This window comes from Mus musculus, chromosome 5, assembly GCF_000001635.26.
Source record: "Mus musculus strain C57BL/6J chromosome 5, GRCm38.p6 C57BL/6J".
NCBI classification, from domain to species: Eukaryota; Metazoa; Chordata; class Mammalia; order Rodentia; family Muridae; genus Mus; species Mus musculus.
In genome coordinates this window covers 92,889,492-92,910,005 of record NC_000071.6, presented here as the reverse complement: position 1 = coordinate 92,910,005, position 20,514 = coordinate 92,889,492, and the positions used below count along the sequence as shown (strand labels likewise).

The following is a 20,514-nucleotide window of genomic DNA, read 5'->3' as shown; positions in this document are numbered from 1 at the left end:
AAAAGAGGTGGCAAGCATTTGATACCCAAAGCTTCTCTCTCAGCAGGGAATGTTCAAGGAGAAAGCTAATGGTACTGAAATTCAAATCCTCTCTCCCAAGGCCAACTGTCCCTACTACTGGAACAATAGGGCCAACATCAGAAGGGCTCCCTTACTCATGCCCACAGCATCAAGCTGCATTCCTGCCTTCAGAATACTTCCCAACAATGGTCACACTGCTGAAAATAAATCAATGTGTACTGATAGCTGGGCCATCCAGAGAACCATAGCCTGGCCGCTTCTATACCCAGCCCAACCATCCACTCAGCTAATAGTCATTAAGGACCAAACCATGGAACGTATACTGAATCAGGCATTATACCTGCAGTGGAGGCAAACAGATAGGACCTGCCTCTGTGCTAATAATTGTCCAATAATACACTAGTAAGCCCTCATACATGTGACAAGACAGCCCAGTACAAAGTACAGGAGACTGTGGTCAAGCCCTTTCCTCTTTATTCATCCCTGTCTATGCACATGCTTGCTTCTACCAGTCACAGGGAGAGCAGGTGGCAGAACAGCTATTGCAGAGGCTGTAAGTACTTTACAGAGGACTTTGAGCCAAGCTGGACACTGCTATCCATCTTAAAAGTATTTATGACCATTCTTCAAGACAATCCCTCCTTATGTCACACATGAGAAAACAAAGACAAAGAGAAGCAAAGGTCATTGTCTGAGTTCTGATGAGAAAAGAATTTGAGGCTGGCTGATGGCGAGGTCTACGCTCTTAACCGCCATGTGATACTCTTGCTCCTATTTGGGCTTCTCTTCCTTTTTGGCCAGTTATGTTTCCCTTCCTAGACATAATACCCAGTAAGTACTTATCTATTAGAAATTCTTGCTCTGGGCTGAGAAGATGGCTCAGTTGGTAATGCCTGCATCGTACAGATCACCAATACTCGTGGGAAACCCCAGGTGATTATCTGTAATCCCAGCAGGGGGAGGCAGTGACAGGGGGAGGCAGTGACAGTTGGATCCCTGGTGTTGAATGGGCCACCAGACTGGCCCAGGTCAACCGAGTGTTCTGAGCTGTCATTGTCATGTGTATGAGGTTGCTATGGATGAGCCTGCGGGGCCCTCTCGTTAGTCCATGAATATAACTGGGAATGGGGCATGCTTGACAAATCCTGATAACACAATGTTTGCAGCACGACGCCAACTCATGCTTGAGATGCGGGAGCCAAGGCTCTAAACTGGAGTTCACAGCTTCTGACTCCCCAGTCTCTGTGAAAAGACACACAATTTGTAGCCAGAAGATATATGTTCTGGCTTGGGCTCTGCTCAGCCCTGGCCATTGTTCTCTGAGCCCCTGAACTTTGTATATAAAACAAGTGGGGTTTATCTACCTGTGTCATGGTTAACTGCTGGAGGATGGGAAAATCCTAGCAGTCAGTCGGCATGGTCTACAGAAGATGGACAAATGTGGGCATTCTCCAAGCAGGACTAAGATATTGGGAGTCAGGAAACCAGGGATGCCTAATGCAATTGGAGAGCTATATATAACCCAAGTGATACGGAGGTGTTTGGCAGCAAAGGACTGGTAATCTACACTGACCAGCAGAGAGGAAAGGCACAGTGGTGAGAAGGAAACTGTCAAGGTCAAGGGTGCAGATTTAGATTGGAGGAGTTAAATCCCGAGGCCGCAGCTCCAGCCCCAGGCTTCAGGAAGGATGGACCAGTGGATGCACATTCATGACCATTTAGAGACATCAGGATTTGGGATTTTCTATCAAGTGCCTCCTGCCTCAAACTTTGGGGGTGATCCTCCTTCTCCTGCAGGAGAGCAGGGTAGACAGAACAGGGCTCTGGAAGGACCCTGGGCTCCCAGTGCAGTTTATAGGAACCAAGCTTTCTTCAACCTGTCTACAACAGAGAGGTTGTCCCTTTTCTAAGAGTGGGGTGGACATTAAAAATATACATAGAGGGGCTGGAGGGAAGATGGCTCAGAGGTTAAGAGAGATGACTGCTCTTGTAGAGGACCTGGGTTTGATTCTCAGCCCCTGGCTCATAACCTGCTGTAACTCCAGTTCCAAGAAATCCAATGCTCTGACTTCTAAGATCTCCTGTACACATACATATAAAATAATTAAAATTTTAAAACCTAAATGGAGGTTGTCATTCACCGAGGAAATAGACTCCTTGCTATATTCAGCACCAGCCGTGGAATCTTAGCAGAGCTGAACTCGCTGGCTTGTTTGGGACGGAGCCTAATCCTAACTTTGCCCAAGAGGATTACAGGGTTTTAAGGAAGGAGCTCACATGCACTGTTTTTAAGCCCACACCAGATGTGTCTGTTTCCAAGATTCGTTTGCTTTTTAGGATGGGAAGTGAGCATTCCGTGGTAACTCAACATCTGAAAATGTCAAGCCTAAAGGTATCCACCTTGCTATTAGCCAGGCTTCTCCCAGCACTCTTCTCTCCCTGCCTGAAGCTTTAGCGCTGCGGAAGGAGCATTTATTTATCAGGTAGGTGAGGTGTCTAAATGCAGACAGAATGCAAAAAGCTAACCAGCATACACATTCTCACGGTGTGACTGTGCCTTTCTACTTGTGTCCAATATTTGTACTCTTCATTACTATGGAAAGTGTGACATGGGCTAGGATGCCCTCTGTCTGACTTTGGGTGTCCCTGTGTGCTGAAACTTTGTGGTCCACTGACAAGACACAGGTAGCACATCCTAATCTGAAAACCAAAATTGTTCTCAAACTCAAATTTTTCTGACCACAGAGACCAACCCAACTCTACCTCCTGTGTGCTGAGGGTAAAGATGTGTGCCACCACATCCAAACCCCTGTCATTTCTCTTTTTTGTTTTAAAGATTTGTTTTATATATGTGAGTACAGTGTTACTATCTTCAGACACACCAGAAGAGGGCATCAGATCCCATTACAATGCTTGTGAGCCACCATGTGGTTGCTGGGAATTGAACTCAGGACCTCTGGTAGGACAGCCATCTCTCCAACTGCCCTCCCCGCTCCCCCCCAGTCATTTCTAATAAGGGACATTTGGCCCACATAACACACAGCAGGACAGATGAATCTGTGGCCTCGGTCTGGTCCAGCAATTCTCAAAGTACCACTTGAAAATATTACAACTGGCACCTGAGTGCTGCTGTATGTTCTACAAAGTCTTTTTACCTAGCAAATTTAATCTTTGCAATGATCTAGGGAGTGTTGCAGGCGACTGAAACACGGGGTACTTAACGTATTTAGGATCACAAAGAGATGGTAAAATACAGAGCCTAAGCTACAGCAAGCCCCCAAGGATGCCTTAACTACCTTTTCCCATTGGGCCACTGCCCTATAGGCTTCCTTAGGGACCTATAGGGCAGAAAGTTCCCTTAAAAAGCACTGTCTTATGCTACATCAGTAGTTCTCAACCCAGGAGTCACAACCCCTTTTGGGGTCAAATGACTCCTGAGGTCACAGAGGTCCCCATGTCAGATATCCTGTATCCTGATATTTATCTTATGACTCATAACAGTAGCAAAATGACAGTTATGAAGTAGCAATGAAATAATTATATGATTGCAGGTCACCACCACTGTATTAAAGGGTCGCAGCATTACGAAGGTTGAGAACCGCTGCTCTAGAAGAGCCTTCGGACTCCTCTGGCAGAGCTGATGTGGGTGATTTCTGACTTTCTTCCCTTCCCTCACCACCAGCAACTTAACCTCCACCCGAAGACACAAATGGTGCCAGGTGACGAGAGACTGAGGAAGCTTCCAGTGTTCCAAGAAAGCTCAGGGACAAACTGCACTAGTTCTGTTCCCATCTGTGACTGCCAGTTGCCACACTCTCCTGGGTTTCTGGGACCTGCCTGGTCTTCTTCCAGGCTGGAAGCAACACCTGTCTTGGGTACCAGGTCCTGGCCCCATCAGTACCAACCAGACAGTCAGTTTTGGGATATAAAAGTGCACAGGAGAGCAGGTAGGGAGGCCTATGATCATTAGCCTGGCTGGGCAGAAACGGGGCCTTCCACACACTAGGCATTAGCACACAAGAGGGAGTTGCCTTAGAAGACAGGGTACCGACAGTCAGCCAGGCCAGGCTGGGGCAGGAAATACCCTGGGAGCTAGCTGTCTGTCAGCCCGAGGGTCTCCTCCTGCTGCAACCCTGACGTGTCAAGCCTGGGAAAAGTACAGAATCCAGGACAAAGGGGAGGTACTGGGCTGTGACCCCACTTCACGAATCCAGCTGTGCATCACTGGCCTCCGCCCTGGCCGGCCCTGGCTCTGTAGGGGAGACAGCCTCCTCTCACCACACATTCCAGCTGCTGGTAGGGAAGGGGTAACCATGGGAACCAACACAAAGGCCTGAATGTTGGAGGAAAAGACTGGAGGCGACAGTGAAGAGGCTGAGAGGGACTTCAGTCTTGCGGTCTCCCAACAGCCAAGCCTACTGTTGTGAGACTGAGGCTTAGTCAGGGCCTGCCCACAGTCAAGCCCCAAAGGCCTCAAGGGCGGCAGGGCAGCCTGAGGGTGCTAATCTTGTAGGGCCCTCTTTAACATTTTTTTCCCCTATTCAGTGTGTAGTGTCCTAAAATGCCTATCGACTACTGAGATAATACAGTCAGTTTGGAACCCCGGAGAAGGTACACGGTGACGTTTCCACCAATACAGAGCCACGGACCACACTTTGCAAAGGGCCCTCCCTTCACCAGGAAGCTCCTGTCTGTGGTCAGAGCTGCCCGCTCCCTGTACATGCTGCTGGTGTCGGGCAGATAGATGCCCCTTAGGTAGCTGAAGCAGCCCTGAGATTCCAGGTGTCTAGGGAACTCTACCTTACGAAGGAGAAACAGTTGTAATTCCAAGTACCCAGCTTAACATTCGAGATGAAGGCTGGGGTGCGGGAGATAGTAACAGTGTCCTGTGCTGATTGGCTTTTGTCAGCTTAACTCAAGCTGGCATCTCCTGGGAAGAGGGACCCTCGACTGGGAAATTGCCTCCATCAGATTCCATCAGGTTGGACTGTGGGCATGTCTGTGGGCATATTGTTGATAAATGATGGATGTGGGAGGCGCCTACTGTGGGAGGCACCACCGCTGGGCAGGTGATCCCGGCCGGGATGTATAACAAGGCAAGCCGAGAGCGAGCCGCTGAGAGCAAGCCAGTAAGCAGCCTTCCTCCACAGTTCCGCCCTGACTGCAGTACTTGTATCTGCATCTGGCTGCTGGGTCTTCATAGTCAGGTTCCATGCTACTACTAGGATTTCGTTTTACTGGATTTACAAAGTTACTGAACCTTTTCCTCCTACAGAGCAATGCCGAGAGACACATGCCTTGGCTTCCATTCTCCTGGAGGATGGAAACTGTTTTAGCCTGTGCTGTAGGGATCCCTCCACAGCTGCCCCAGGGTCTAGGTCAAAGCCCTGTGGTTTCAGTTCATGCTGAGGGACTGGCTTACTGGAATTTACTTGGAGCTCCTCTGCCAAGGTGTGAGGACAGTATCAGCGCACTCAGAGCCGGGAATGGTGGAACGCAACTGTAGTTCCAGCTCTGGACGGGATGAGACAGGAGGATGGAGAATTCAAGGCCAGCCTGGACTATACACCAAGAGTGTCTCAAAAAAGTGTGTGTGTGTGTGTGTGTGTATGTGTGCGAGCATGTGTGTCTGTGTGTGCATACAGCAGTGTGTGCTCGAGAGCGCTGTGTGTGTGCGTGTGTAAGTGTACATGAGTGTGTGAGCACATGCGTGTGCATGTGTGTGTGCGCGCATGTGTATGCATGCTTGTGTGTGCATGAGTGTGTGTGTGAGCTGTGTGCCCACTTGTGCCAGTGCATGTATCTGTGTGTGCGCGCGCACATACACACACGCACATGCATGTGTCTGACTACACATTCTCCTCCACCACCGTTCATTTGCATGCAGTACGTAAGGGTGACACAAAGGTCACCTATTACTGGTGTCACTCTCTTCTGAGGATAACTGATTCTCCAAAGTATTGCCTTAAAGGGAAAGATAGTCAACGTCTGAACTCCATTGATTAATGAAGAGAAAGGGTTGATTGGTCTCCAGCCCTGACACCTCCATGCACTCCATAAGCTACTTGATCTCAGCTGTGCCTTGGGTTTCCTCACTTTTAAAGGGAAGTAACGGTGCCCACCTTACAAGGGTGTGAGGAAGCTCAAAGTGGCCAAGAGTGGCAGTTTCAAATGAGGTTGGAGCCTCTGCAAGTGAGCGTCAGCAATGTTAGCAGCTAAGGACCGCCCGCCTGGTGGCTGGCCTGGTGACTTTGACATGTCTGTTGCCATTTTACCCTGTAAAAGCTTCTCCCTGGGTATGATTATCTCTGCTTCACATGGGCAGAAATGGGGGTGGAAGGATCCTGTGCTACCAGGAGGCATCCTGGCTCAGGTGCAAACCCAGGTCTTTCTGTTGTCAGAGTCCGTGACCTACCTTCTACATTCAGTGGCCTTTGTGTAAGGCTGTTTTGTTGCTATTTTTAGTAAGGAATAATAGAAGAAAACCAGACTAAGATCCAGTGTTTGAGGAAATAACACCAATGAAAGACAACTAGAATCTTACGTCTTCCCTTTAAGCCGGAGGCTTTGGAAACAAAACACAATCCATGAAAGACTAGACTCTCCAAAGACAATGCTCTGGGTTCTGAGACAGGGCCCCAACAGAACAGTGTTCATGATCACATCGGGTCAGAATATCCACAAGCCCGGGAACACAATGCCCACCCATTCATTGCTGCATTCCTGGAGACTGGTGACTTCTTGGGTCATGTCTGAGAAATGTTTACTAAATGAATTAAAACAATCCAACAACAAAATGCCTCTCTGGAGTTGGCAAAGCATATAACATCTTTCCCAAATACTTGAATTGAAAGAAATAATGGAAACTTATTGGGTTAACTATTGTCCTTCCTTCCAAAAATTTTTCACTGGAAATTCAAGTTAAATAAGTCATTCCCCCCCCCAACCCCCACCCCTCTGTGTAGCCCTGGCTGTCCTAGAACTCACTCTATTGACCAGGCTAGCCTTGATCGCAGAGATCCACCTGCCTCTGCGTCCCAAGTATTGTGATTAAAGGTGTATCCACCACTACCTGGCTAGTTCTCTCTTTAAAAAAAAAAAAAAAGTACCAAATTTAATACAGAGACCTAAAACTTTCTTTTTCCACCTTCATCTCTACAAAGATTATGGAAGATGTCTATGTTTAATCTGGCTTCCCACAGGAGGTTTTTAAGCCTCAGTCCAGAAGGAAGTCACCTTGAAATACTATCACAAATGCAGTCTCAAAAGTGGAGTTTGCCTAACAGACAGACACTTCCTCTCTTTGATGTAGCTTTAAAGACAAGTCAAGTCCCTGTAACTTTTTTTTTCCATTTTATTAAAATATTTTTTTTTCAAGTTGGGCATCGGTGGCACACACACACCTTTAGTCTCAGCACTCGGAAGGCAGAGGCAGGTGGATGTCTGAGTTTGAGGCTAGCCTGGTCAATAGAGCTAGTTCCAGGACAGCCAGTACTACACAGGGAAAAAAAAAAATCATACAATGTATTTTATCAACTCCCCCAACTTCTTCTAGATCCTTCCAACTCCCAATCATGCAGCCTCATTTTCTTTTTCTCCTTTGAAACAAAAACAAACAAACAACAACAAAAAAAAAACCCCAGTAAGACAAAAATAACAAAGCAAAACAAAAGCCCCCCTCCACACCCTCCCCCAAAAACAGACAAAGACCAAACAAACTTGGGAGTTTGATTTGATCTGCCATGGGAAATGCGCCCTCGAGCGTGGTTGAACCAGTGACACTGCAAAAGTAATTTTCTCTTTGCTACTGTGTATCAATTCCAGATAGCATCTTGCTTAGGGGTGGAGCCCTGTGACCTTTGGATCAGGCAGGAAAGACTTTTACGGTGAAATTCCTACCAGATACAGAGATCTCAACTAAAATGAAAAGACAAGGAATGGGGGGGCCGGGGGTAGCAGTTGTTACCATAAAACCTTCCCAGACCTAAGAAAATGAAGTGGCTTTAACAAGACCTGTAAGTAACTCACTGTATTCACCACAGTACACAGAAAGACGAACAAGGTATTGAGCTCAGACCAAGCTGAACACGTAGCCATTCTCTAGCTCAGTCCTCCCACGACCTGAGAAGGAGATGCACGGGTAGGTACCATCCAGCACGCAAGGTAACGTTGCACACAAGTAAAGACAGAAGCAGAGGGGAATTGGCTCTGTGTCACCCCAGAATGGGAGTTCCTTTCCTAGTTTAACTCACGTTGTGTTCGGTTCAACAGGGTTCAGTGACTGCAAACGCCTATGTGACACTGAGTATAGAACACAAAACTCTGTCACCACAAAAAATTCTTTTTCCATTCCACTCCCTTTCCTGGGCAAGCACTGACTTCTGCTGTCACTGGTTAGTCCCTAAGTTGAATGGTTAGGACTAATGACATAGCTCACGGGTAGAGTGTCTGTCTGGATGTGAAATGCCCAGATTCCAATCCACTGCACAGTATGTAAATAAATGGCTATGTATCCTTTTTTTTAATCTGACTCCTTTTAATTAAACCAAAGCTTCTGAGATTCATCAAGGTTTGAGTATTGGAAACTCATTTTTGTTGACTGAGTAGTATTCCATTACACAGGTGTATCACAGTCTGTTTATCTGTTTTCTTGTTCATGAATGAGTGATTATTTCCAGTTTATGTCAATTCGGTTTGTTGTGACATTTGTGAATAAAGTTGCTATGGATACTCTAAACAAGTCTTTTTTTTTTAATAGACATTTGTTTTTCATCTATCCTGTCTAAATACCTGGGCATGCATATGTTGGGTGACAGGTTGGTATATATTTAACTTTACAACAAACTTATGTTCTTAACCCCTGAACTCTACTCCCATAGGATGGCAGTAACTTATTAACATGTTTTATTTCTCAAATATGGTGAGTTCCCTGAAGGCAGGGAACCCAACCCAAGTTTCTAGAATGCCTCCCACACGGTAAATGTTTGCTAGATAAATAAATGGCCGTTGTTCTTTTTTCTTGTTTGGTGTTATGATAGCCTAAGAAAAATAACTTGGGGCGTGCAGGGGAAAACAAACGACAATAAACTGAAGTCTGGGGAGGGGGGGGGAGCGTGCTGCTCATCCAAGAGGCACTGTCTGGTCAGAGACTTAACCTCCCCTAGACCATGAGGCCCCCTGTGACCTTCCAGGAAAGAAAGCGACAGCTCCTGGTCAAGTGATACTCAGGAAAGGGAGGAAGGTGTCTCTGAAGCTGAGGTCACACTGTGGTTAGAATTACACCCTTCTGTCAAGCAGGCAAGCAACTGGAAGAGCAATCTGTGAAATTCTACCTTCTGGAAGGAACCAACACAGCAGAGGCACCACCAGGGGTCCTCCAACCCTCCTTACGTGCCCAGTGCCCACTCGGTTCTGCCTAAGGTACCACGCATGAGCTCTGAGTGAGCGTACAAAGCAGAGATACATTTTGAGAAGGAAACAGAGGTATTTGAAAACCTTAACTTACAGGGGAATGATAATTTCTGACCCAATTTGAACATTATTTAATATGTATCACACAAAGTATCCCACCCCATCCCATAAGTGTGTACAACTTTTACATATCAGTTAAGAACTGGTGATTCGAAAACTGTAGCCAGATGTAACTCATATTGAGACTAACAGTGAGTTCAAAAGGAAGAGTGTAAGGCCAGCACAGTGGTGTTCATCCAGACTCCTTCCCAGCCACTGCGGAAGCTGAGGGAGGAGGGGGCTCGAGTCCAGGATCCGAGGCCCGCACAGATTAGCAGCGATGGGAGCCGGGATAAGAGCCATGAGGAAGGAAGGCTGAAGCAGGAGAAGAACGTTTTTCAGGCTCCTTAGAATGTTTTCCTTCTTAGAAGTTTACTACCCAGAATGTCACCCCACCCTTCCTACATTTAAGGGGAATCTTTTCTTACCCATAAAACAATTCCTTTACTTGAAATCACAGAATTGCCTCTGTATTCAACCTACAACTTCCTGAAACGGAATGAAACCACTGGTGGATTTTCTGTACAGTACAGAAAAGACTTGGTAAGTCAAAACATAATCTAAAATCATTCTCAGCAAAACACGTTTGTGTTTCTCACAAAACGGGGCTTCACCTCAGCTAGGCTCAGGTATTTTTTTTTCTTTTAGTAATCTCGCTGTCCTTTGTTCCCAGTTCACTGCAAATGGGAATTTGCTTAGGATCCTTCAGCTCTGAGGTTGGGAGAGGTGACCCATCTTATTCAGCCTGCTACACTGAAGCCGTCCTAGGCAGCTGGATGTTTATCCTATTCTTAAAGTCTCCAGGGAAGTAAATTCTCTACAGCATCCCTTGGAAACCTTCTCCAGGGTTTTATCAAAGGTCTGGTAAGGAAGCTCTGATGTAGAAACCAATAAAAATATTAACTTTATGAGCCTACCTACAAGTGCTGGAGAGGGATATGTGTTTGGCATTCTGCCGTCATGGTAAAGGGGTGTGTTTACAAAACAGGCTGTACAAACAGAAGCCATTTGCCAGGGGCAGATGTGGAAAGTTGATTCAAGAGAAATTACCACAATAAACTCCATTTCAACCTGGGAACCATGTGAGTTGGTTATTGTTAGTTATAGCATTTTAAGTAAATTTATTTCCTCATTAATTCCTACTTTTTGTTTTTCTAAAACAAATTAGGAATGGGGGGGGGGAATGTCTACAGCTCTTAAGTTCTCAATTGATTAGGCAGCTATGAAAAACCAGGTCTTAGGATACAAATACACATTATTATGTGTATTTTTTTCTCTCTTCTATATATCCTTTCCCACCACAATCACATAACCCTTTTAAAATCAGAAAAGAAAAAAAAAAAGAAATTTTAAAAGAGGAAACGATTTACGTGATCTCGAGAGAAACCAAAGCGATAGGGGAAGCGTACTTATTTAAAAGAATCACTGAAATTAAATGAAGCCTAGGCCAGCTTCTGGCGAAATTACTTGGAGAAAAGATTGGCCATATATCGAAGATGTTTTCTTTTGGGAACTTAATTCCAGTAGCCTTTAAAGGGTCTCTGGAAGCCCATGCACCACGATAGCCCACAGCAGAAAGCAAAGTGTCATGAGTCTGTGCATACAATTCCTCTGCAACGCGAGGATTGGGTGGGTGGGGGCTGGGAGATAATGCCAAAGGATTAGAGAGGGGAATACACCCTACCCCTACGGCGAGGAAGTTTTAGGTCTTTCTGGCAACACAGAGCAAAGCAAATGTCAGCTGCAATTTCATTTTCACGCTACCTGACAGCGGAACAGACTCCTGGAAATCACTGCCTTGGAGTCGGACCGGTGGGGGAGGGGCACACGCGCCCCTCAAAGTACTTTGGGGCCTCCCCTCTAGGGACGACTCCAGGAACGTTAAGAAAGGCAAGGCAGTCTAAACTCCGCAGGAGCCCTGGTGGGAAGTAATTTATCAAAATTAAAGTATTTCACAGATCATTTCTTCTGAAGCGTTTTCACGCTGTCAGTCACCAGCAATCCTGTTTGGAGTGGCAGCCCTGCGGACACCCCGACTCCCCCCGGTGAGAAAGACCAGGCCTGGAGTGTCAGCAGCCCCTCTGGGGAACGCCACCTGCCCGCAGCATGCAGGCTGGGCGCCCTGGGAGACCTTCTCCAGGCTGGGCGCCCCGGGAGATCCTCTGCAGGCTGGGCGCCCCGGGAGATCCTCTGCAGGCTGGGCTTCTGGAAGTCTCCCGCCCGCCCCTGCCCGAGCCCCGCGCCCCGCACTCACCATCGCCTCCCGGCCCGGCGGAATCCCGAGCTGCCGCCAAGTTCAAACCTCGCGGCCACGGCGCGCGGAGCATCGCCGGCGGCTGCGCGCGCTCAGCAACGGGCAGTGGGCGCGCACTGCGTCTGGGCGCGCGGCTCGGGCTGCGACTCCCGCTCGGAATGCGGTGGCCGCTGCGGCCGCCGCGAGTCCCCGGCGCGCGGCTCCGTCCCGCTGGTGCAGCACCGCCACGCCTCCGGGCCGGGGCCGCGCAAGGGCCCGCGCTCGCGGCGCGCCGCCACCAGGTAATCCCCCAGGAAGCGTCCGCGATTGGCCGTCCGCGATTGGCCAGCGCTCAGCGCTAGATTTGCATGTCAATAGCATGGTACGGAGGGCGCCCGAAGGCTGGAAGACACAGGGCGCTTAGGCGCTCTCTCAGCTCTCCTCGTTGTGTTCAAGTGAAGGGACCCACGCACACACCCTCTCTCCTTGTCACTTCGCACCCCGCGGTGCCTTCATTACACACGCCCCAAACAAGTAGCAACCTCCAGGAGTCCACGCCCGCTGTCTAGGGACCATCCAGTTGGTAATTGACCAAATGAAGCATGATGAAGCAAGGTAAAAAGTTCACAGCTTTTTAAAAAGCTCACATTACAAGGAAAATAACCATCTTTTTTTTTTTTTTTTCCCTCAGTGGGTCTTCTTTTCAGCGGGTCAACCAGACACATTCAGGTTGTCTGTGATGGGGTCCAGCTGCTGCCCCACCCCCGCCCAAGTCCCTTTTAGTTTCCTTGAGCATCATCTCAGACCAAGGGAAGGTTATTTCATCCATATGTTCAAGAGAGGTATGTTTTGGCTTTCCACATTTTGGGCTTTTAAACATAATATACATTTCTACTGGTGCTGCACCCATGGCATGTTGCTCAGTTAAGCTTAAGGAAAGCCTGGTGTTACTTTCAATTTCCTCTCTCTTCAAAAGCTTGCCTCAGCCTTTTTCAATGGAAGCTAAGATTTTTTCCCCCCTCAGAAACTACTTTTAATTGCTTTCGCATGTCTCCTCCAGAGATTATCATAACAAGTACAGTTTAAAATTGGCTTTATTTTTTGCTCAAGCAGAGTCCCTATTGCTCAATTTCCAGGTTCCATATCTCTAGCAATACATCTGTAGACCTAATTAGGTAGGAGGCAGCTGGTACCATTTGCCTATACTTGGCTGAATTGTTTGTACCCTTGGGAGCCACAGGGGCACTAGCAGCCACAGACCACTACTGAAGCCACAGACAGGCTCCCCCAACTCCAAAGGCATTATCTCTGCTAAACCAGTATTTTCTTCTACATGTGGTATCACAAGCAGTTATTACCACATGGTCACAGGGTAGCCACACTGTTGCTAGGCATCAGAGGCAGGCAGCTGATGTTGCTGTTTTGTGTTCTAATGACCTAAGGGAATCCAGTGTTAGAAAGGGGCCTCTAGGAACTTAAGCTTGAAGAATAGATAGATAGTCCTTACAGTTAACAGAGCATGCTGCTTGGTGCCACCATGTTGGGGGAAAGCTTAGACCATATCTTGTTTCTACATCCTCAAGGTCTGGGAAACTCTCCCTTTTAGTTTTTGGTTTGGTTTGGTTTTGGTTTTGGTTTTTTGAGACAGGGTTTCTTTTGTAGCCCTGTCTGTCCAGGAACTCACTCTAAATCATGGTTGGCCTCAGACTCAGAGTTCCGATTGTGTCTGCCTCCCCAGCGCGGAGACTTTAGTCCTGCCCCTCTATGCCTGGCTAAGGGTGGAACAGAACTTATGCCTGTGTGAAACATCACTTTAAATCGACAATTCAAAATGCACTTTGAGTTCAAATATTACCACCCATTCAGCCTGTACTGCACCATGTAATTCATCTCTATGACCAGAGGGTTCCTTGAACAATACTTCTGCCTGCAGTTTAGAGACACCCGGTATTTTTAGAGCCGGAAGGAAATCAACCTGTCTCATGGGACCCAAGGTGAGACATGAAATGATGAAATCCAGGCCAAAATACAGAATCACGTCAGTGTCTCTCTGCATACACTGAGGGCAAGTTCTCGGAATAGATGCCTCCAACCTACAGTGGTCTGCATCTGCCCTCCAAGCAAAGGGAGCAAGTGAGCACGATCAGTGCCCACTGTGCGCATGTGCGAATCCCAGGTCATGCTCCACTGTGCGCATGTGCGATTCCCAGGTCCCTTACTAGAGATGTTCTCGTAAAGTCATACTAGCTTCAGCATCTGTATTAAAACTGCCTATAGAAAGTAGGTTTTACATCTGAATTCCAAGCCTGTTATTGAAAAGAATATTAATGAAGAAATTTTACAGCTTGAGAAAGTTACAGTATTTGATGAGAAATTTTTATAAGAAATTTATATGTCTTATCTTATAAGAAAAAGACAAGACAGCCAGTCCTAAGAAAGTCTAGTGTACAAACTGCTATTTGCACAGTTTTTAAAATATATTAATAGAGATAAAATTCACATGTGTTGAAATGTAAAACAAACAAACAACGCACACTATTTGCATTCTTCCCTCCCCAAAGTCTTCAATATTGGAATAGATTTTAAAAGACCAGAAAAGCTGAGATAACTCCCCATCCAGAAGTGGGGAGCACCAGGTCCCTAAATGTGCTGAGAGGGCAGGAGTTGTGAGTTAAGTAGGCTCATGGCTGCCAGTCCAGCCACTTCAGGCAGTGACAGGTCAGGTCACTTTCTGCCATCTCAAATATTTCCACCTACAAACCCTAACTTTCAGTGGGAGGTAAATAAAATATGTCTGATAACAAAATATGTCCAATCACATCAAATCATGGTAGGCTATCTGAGGGTCTAAAGTGATGTGGGAGGCAGGGTCCCTGTGAGATAGATGGTTTAATGGGTAAAGTTCTCGCTGTGCAGATTGGACAACCTGGGTTCAATCCCCAAAGGTGGAAGGGGAGAACCAACCCTGACCTCTGACCTCTGAATGTAGGCTGTGGCACAGATAACCCAACCCAAATAACCAAAGTAAAATTTATTAAAAAAAAAAAAAAAGAAGAAGAAGGCCTAGCTCCTAGTCCATGTGAAGCTTATTTTCCTAGTGCAGTTGTTAAGTTCTTACCAGAAAGGACAAACTTGTGAGAATAAGTATCTTTATCAAACAAAAAAGATGACTGGTATACATCCCTAAGTTCCAGCTTCAGCCTTGTTCTATGAATTACGTCACGTTAATCTAACACAATTAATTAATTATATGTTTAAAGATTAGATTCAGAAGCCATACATAAGATTTATTTCTCTATTTCTAATTTTGATAGTATACATTTCTTTTTCATGTGTATGGGTGTTTTGTCTGCATGTCCGTCTGTGCACCACCTGCACATCTCCTGCCCAAAGAAGAGGGCTTTGGATCCCCTGGAACTGGAGTTACAGACCATTGTTAGCTGTCTGATGAATGCTTGAGCCCAGGCCCTTTGGAAAAGCAGCTGGTGCTCTTAACCACTGAGCCATCTCACCAGCCCCAATACTTTTATAATATATATGTTATACCTTTAAAATATTAGGCTAAATTTTACTTATAAATAGGCTGTCATTAGTTCTTAAGAACTCAGTGTGACTTTTTTCCAAACAAAGTTATTATATAAGAAATATATTTAAGCATGCTTTTTACACACACACACACACACACACACACACACACAATAGGACCCTTCTCTTCCTACAGCAGTATGATAAATTCCTTGATTCATCTGCATGCTGTTTTGAATATTTACACTTTAGAAAAAAAAATCCATATCTGTTGAATACTCTAGAAACTAAGAATTAATATCAGCAAGCATAAACCCGAGGAAGATTCCAAACTACAAACTTACTGCTTCATGGAGGAATTTTTAGAAAGATGAACGATAATGCTACTTTCTGAAACAGTGCTCAAGTTTTAGGGGAGCATGATACAACTTTTGGTAAAACCGTCACTCTCATAAATACTTTTTAAAATTTTTTTTAAGAGACAACAAAATGTGAAAACCAGACAACTTTTTCCAGTGAATAAAATGTCAAAATGGAAGCTTAAAGCAAGGCCACTCGCCGAAGGCCACTCGGAGTCTAAGAGATGCCTTGTTTTCTAGGTTGGACTGTAAAGGGGGAAACAATCATATTTTACAACTTCCAAGAGCCACTTTGTTCTCTCCCCTCCCCCCAGTGCTGCTGGCACGGCCCCCTTCCCTTAAATAATGCTCACACTGAAAGCAGCTGAGCCCACCCCTCCCTTAATTCTCCCTCCTTACTTAAGGCATCTTCAACCCTAGCCAGCTAAATCCTGTTTACAAAGGCACCTCCAGGTGTTCTGTTCTTTGGAGCCCAGGAAACAAGGGCCCACATAAAGGCCTTTATGTAACCCTGGCTGTTACCCAGAAAGCTATGCAGGCTCTTGTAGAGGTCAGAACCCTAAGAAAAGACAGGGAGAGGACTAGGTAGGCAAGGTTCATTGATTACTGGGGCAGCAACAAACACTTACTGCCACTGCCTGGTCCCCCACAGCAAGCTTGTTTCGCTGGAGCAGAGCTGGGACCCTGTGTAAAACCCATACTGATTTAAACAGGAGCACGGGGAGGAAAGAACAAACCATCACTAATGGAGGAGGGGGATGATGTAAACTGGAAGAAACAGTTTTAGGTAAGGATGGTCCTTGTCCTCATAGAAATGACAGGTCATTGTCAACATTATGAAGGTTGTTAATAAGTAACAGTCGTCCGGGGTCAGCATCCCCAGTAACTAAGGAGACAAGAATCGACAACATTCTTTCTGGGCTGCCTTGGCTCAAAGATTTGAAGTTTATCTTAGAAACTGAAAGCAACCTGGGGATGCAGTTCAGTTGGGAGAGTGCTTGCCTGGCTAGCAAGCATGAAGTTAGATATTTAATCCCTGCATCCACTGTGGTACCACTTCTACAACCACAGCCCCTGGGAGGTGGAGAAGTACAATCAGAAACTCAAGGTCTTCAACTATAGTACACATTTGAGGCCAGCCTAGGATACATGAAATCCTATCTCAAAAGGATTTACCTATTTTAAAGGTGGTATAAAAGTGCAGGCACCCACACGACAAATGGACAAACAGACATAATCACAGCCTAAGACCTCCAAACTTTACTGACGTGCATAGCTTAAATACATATTTGTTATCTGGTGTCTTTGTGTGGAATTCCAAAGTTTTGGGGGCTATATTCGTTCCCCAGCATCCTGGCTGGCAAGTCTAGAAAGCAAACAATTCCAATAGAATGACAGTAGCTGATTAACAGCTGTCAGCAATGTGGTTGCAGCTCACATATGCTTACTTACCATTTGTGTCACCAACCACAGTACACACTTCTAGACCCAAGAAACTGACTTTGGTGCCTAAAATAATTTGACAGTCAAGTTCTAGAATGAGTTAAATACTCCAACTTCATTTCTACTTCTATTTTAGTTGACAGAATATAATTTAGGAAGTTTTGAAATAGCTTAAGATGAGGAATTGTCACATTTTGTCCTCATTCTTTCTTTCTCCCTGGCTACTTCCATTCAGTATCCAACCTCCAAAGTACACGCTACTTTGTAACTGGCCTTGGAGCCAGCCCTGGGCTATTAGATGGCTCTCTGCTCAATGGCAAACTCTGATTTCTGAAAAGAGTTTTTCAAAGATGTGGGTGTTGGGACAGGTTCCATAATCCAAGCCTGAGGCTTTCAAAATGAGGCCAGGTTGGCCTCCACAGCTGAAACCATGTGGATGGAAGGAAAGGAAGATGGGTCTCAGTCATGTCCCTCCCCCCACCACCCCCACCTCCAGTTAAGCAAGTTGAGCGGATAAGAACGAAGAGTCCGTTTCACAGCTTCAATAGTTGGCCTGCTGAAGGCACGGTAAATGGATCTCACCAAAGTTCAGCTTTTCCTCTATAAAATGAGACTAATTACTGCTCCCATGAAAGGTTATGATGAAGATTATATTGGGTAATCATTGACTAGGTATGTTTAAGGAAGGAGAGCTAGTGAGGTATCAGTTGTTCCTTTAATTCTATTGAATTCCTGGTAGCCCCCTCCCTCCCAGCTAGTACCATTCACTGACAAGGCACAGATGAACCATCACAATCCATAGAAGTTATAAAAGAAACCTGTGGGTCATGACCCTTTGAGGATCAAATGCCCCTTTTGCAGGCTTTTTTTTTTTTTTTTTTTTGCCTATTGAATATCCTGCATATCCAATATTTATATTATAATTCATAATAGTAGCAAAATTACAGTTATGAAGTAGCAATGCAAATAAATAATTTTTTAAGATTTATTTATTTATTTATTTTATGTATATGAGTTCACTGTAGCTATCTTCAGACACACCAGAAGAGGGCATCAGATCCCATTACAGGTAGTTGTGAGCCACCATGTGGTTGCTGAGCATTGAACTCAGGACCTCTGGAAGAGCAGTCAGTGCTCTTAACCACTGAGTCATCTCTCCAGCCCGCAAATAAATAATTTTATGATTGGGGGTTCACCACAACATGAGGAACTGTATTAAAGAGTCACTTCATTAAGAAAGTTAAGAACCATTGCTCTGGTCAGAGCCATTTTTTCTCCCACAACAAAAATTACAACTTTTGGGACTGCAGAGATAGCTCAGCAGTTAAGAGCACTGACTAACCTTCTAAAAGTCCCAAGTTCAAATCCCAGCAACCACATGGTGGCTTACAACTATCTGTAATGAGATCTGATGCCTTATTCGGTGTCTAATGACAGCTGAAGTGGACTTATATATAATAAATAAATAAATCTTTAAAAAAAATTAAAAAATTACAACTCTTTAGAACTAACGTTAGAAGGGTAGGGAGAGCCTCGGGGGCCAGAGGGACATTAGCAGCGTTCCAGGTCCTGGCTGGAGGCTCTGGTGGACTCATCAAAGAAATACACTCCTGGGGCGCTTGGCCTGAAGAGAGGTTGTCCTTTCCACCAACCCTGCTGCCCAGTGACTTAGAACAGGTACAAAAGTGTCTGCAGAAGCTAAACGGGCAAGGCCTGGTCAATAGGAGGTGGGGACAGACACCACTATCCCAGTTGGCAGCATGCTTAGATGTCAACACTGGGAAGACTGCAACCCAGAGACCAGAGATATACCCTCACACTCTCCCTCCAACACATACTCACACACATATACAAACACGGTAAGGGGTGAGAGGGAGAAAGACACAGACATCTGGACGTTGTCCAGGCTCCTTTCAACACAACTGCTAGAGACTAGATGAGACCCCAAGCTAGCTGCTAATAAGTTTCTGTCTCCTTCCATAAAATGAGATCTCCCAGCGCAAACTGCTCAGTTTTTTATCTCTCTCCTGCTCTGTCAATAGCTCATGATTTGTACCCGGCAAATCATCAAAGGGCTTCCCCAGTACATCTGGTATCTACCAGTTCAAAAACATAGCTGTGATAACGTTGCCTCTCAGTTCTGTGCGCTGGAAGTAGGTGGGAGACAAAGCTTGTGTCAGGGAAGTCTCCACCGGGCTGATGCGAGGACCTAAGGGATGAGCAAGAGGAGGGAAGCAGGGTTTCAGAGACAAGTCTGAAGGGCCAGAGCATCACACAGCTTGGGCCAATGGGGTGGTGTAAGTAACTAGGGAAAGGGCAAGATGCAGCTAATGGATTCAGAGAGGCAGCTGGTGGACAGTGATGGCCTTACAGGCATCAGCGGGATTTAGATGGTCTGTCGTAGGCTAGGGGAAATCACTAAAACCTTTGTCCCAGAGTCATGGCGTGCCAGTTGTAGAAGTCCCGCTGCTGCATTTGGGGGACAGGCTAAACAGGATGTGCTGGGCTCACTGACTTTGGCCTTAGGCCTTAGCCACCAAGGGACAATCACGTTCCAGCAGAGCCGGCTCAGAGTGTAGACTCCAGGAACGGCACAGACAATTCGAGCCCTGGATGCAGCCCTTTCTATGTGACCTTAGGGTTGTCAGTTCCCTCCAGGAAGCAGCTCTTCTCGGAGTTTGAGAAGGAGCGCAACCCAACCCTGAATCTGAATCATACAGCTGCTGGGGTCTCAGATCCAGTGCTTCATGGGACGGCAGTTACAACAGTAATTGGTATTAAAACAAAACAAAACAAAACATGTACAATCTTAGTTCCTATCTTGGCGCTTAAAATTGTTGAGTTTTTATGGGGGAGAAAATGGCGACTTTGTTGAAGAATTATTATATTCAACTCGCAGTATTCTTATAAACTTCCATCTTCACGTAAAACTTCAAGAGAGAAAACCCACCTTGTGATGTCTCTAGCCAGAGATAGACATCTAAGTGCAATTCACATAACCAAATCTCGGATTCTGCCGGTTTATGCTGGAGAAAGGGGTTTTCCTCTTCAACCTTGAAGCTCTGAGAACCACTCACAGTTGCCACCTCCCAGGAGAGGTGGCAGCCTTCAGGAGGAAGTGAAGTGTCCAAGGTATGTGAAGGATACTGACTTTGAAAAGGCATGTGATCTAAGTGACGAGGAGTGCTGCTGGCCTATGACCTTGTCAGGTAAGACATGTCCTTAGCAGCATGGGGTTCAACTGGAGTGTGTTCAAACCCTGATATATCCTTGTCGCTAAGGGGTGTTTCCGGGGCTGGGGGGTGGGGGGCAGGGGAGCGGGAGGCAGAGTGTGTAAGGGCTGGACCGAGTTGGATGGATAGTGTTCAGAACCCAAACCGTCTCTCTCTGCCAGTGAAGATGATGCCTAGAAGATTCGAAGAA

General features: G+C 46.1%; 1 protein-coding gene across 4 annotated transcripts in view; it reads right to left on the bottom strand.

Moving 5' to 3' along the window:
- The window catches only part of Shroom3 (shroom family member 3), a 282,325-nt gene that overhangs the window by 55,754 nt on the left and 206,057 nt on the right, over window positions 1-20,514 (bottom strand). Inside the window, exon 1 of one of the 4 annotated variants that reach the window (NM_001077596.2) lies at window positions 11,786-12,013. The exons of the other annotated variants lie outside the window; for them this stretch is intronic. The gene's annotated coding sequence lies outside the window, so the exon portion shown is untranslated. Of the gene's footprint in view, window positions 1-11,785; window positions 12,014-20,514 lie in introns of those variants that run through there. 4 annotated transcript variants of the gene reach the window in all.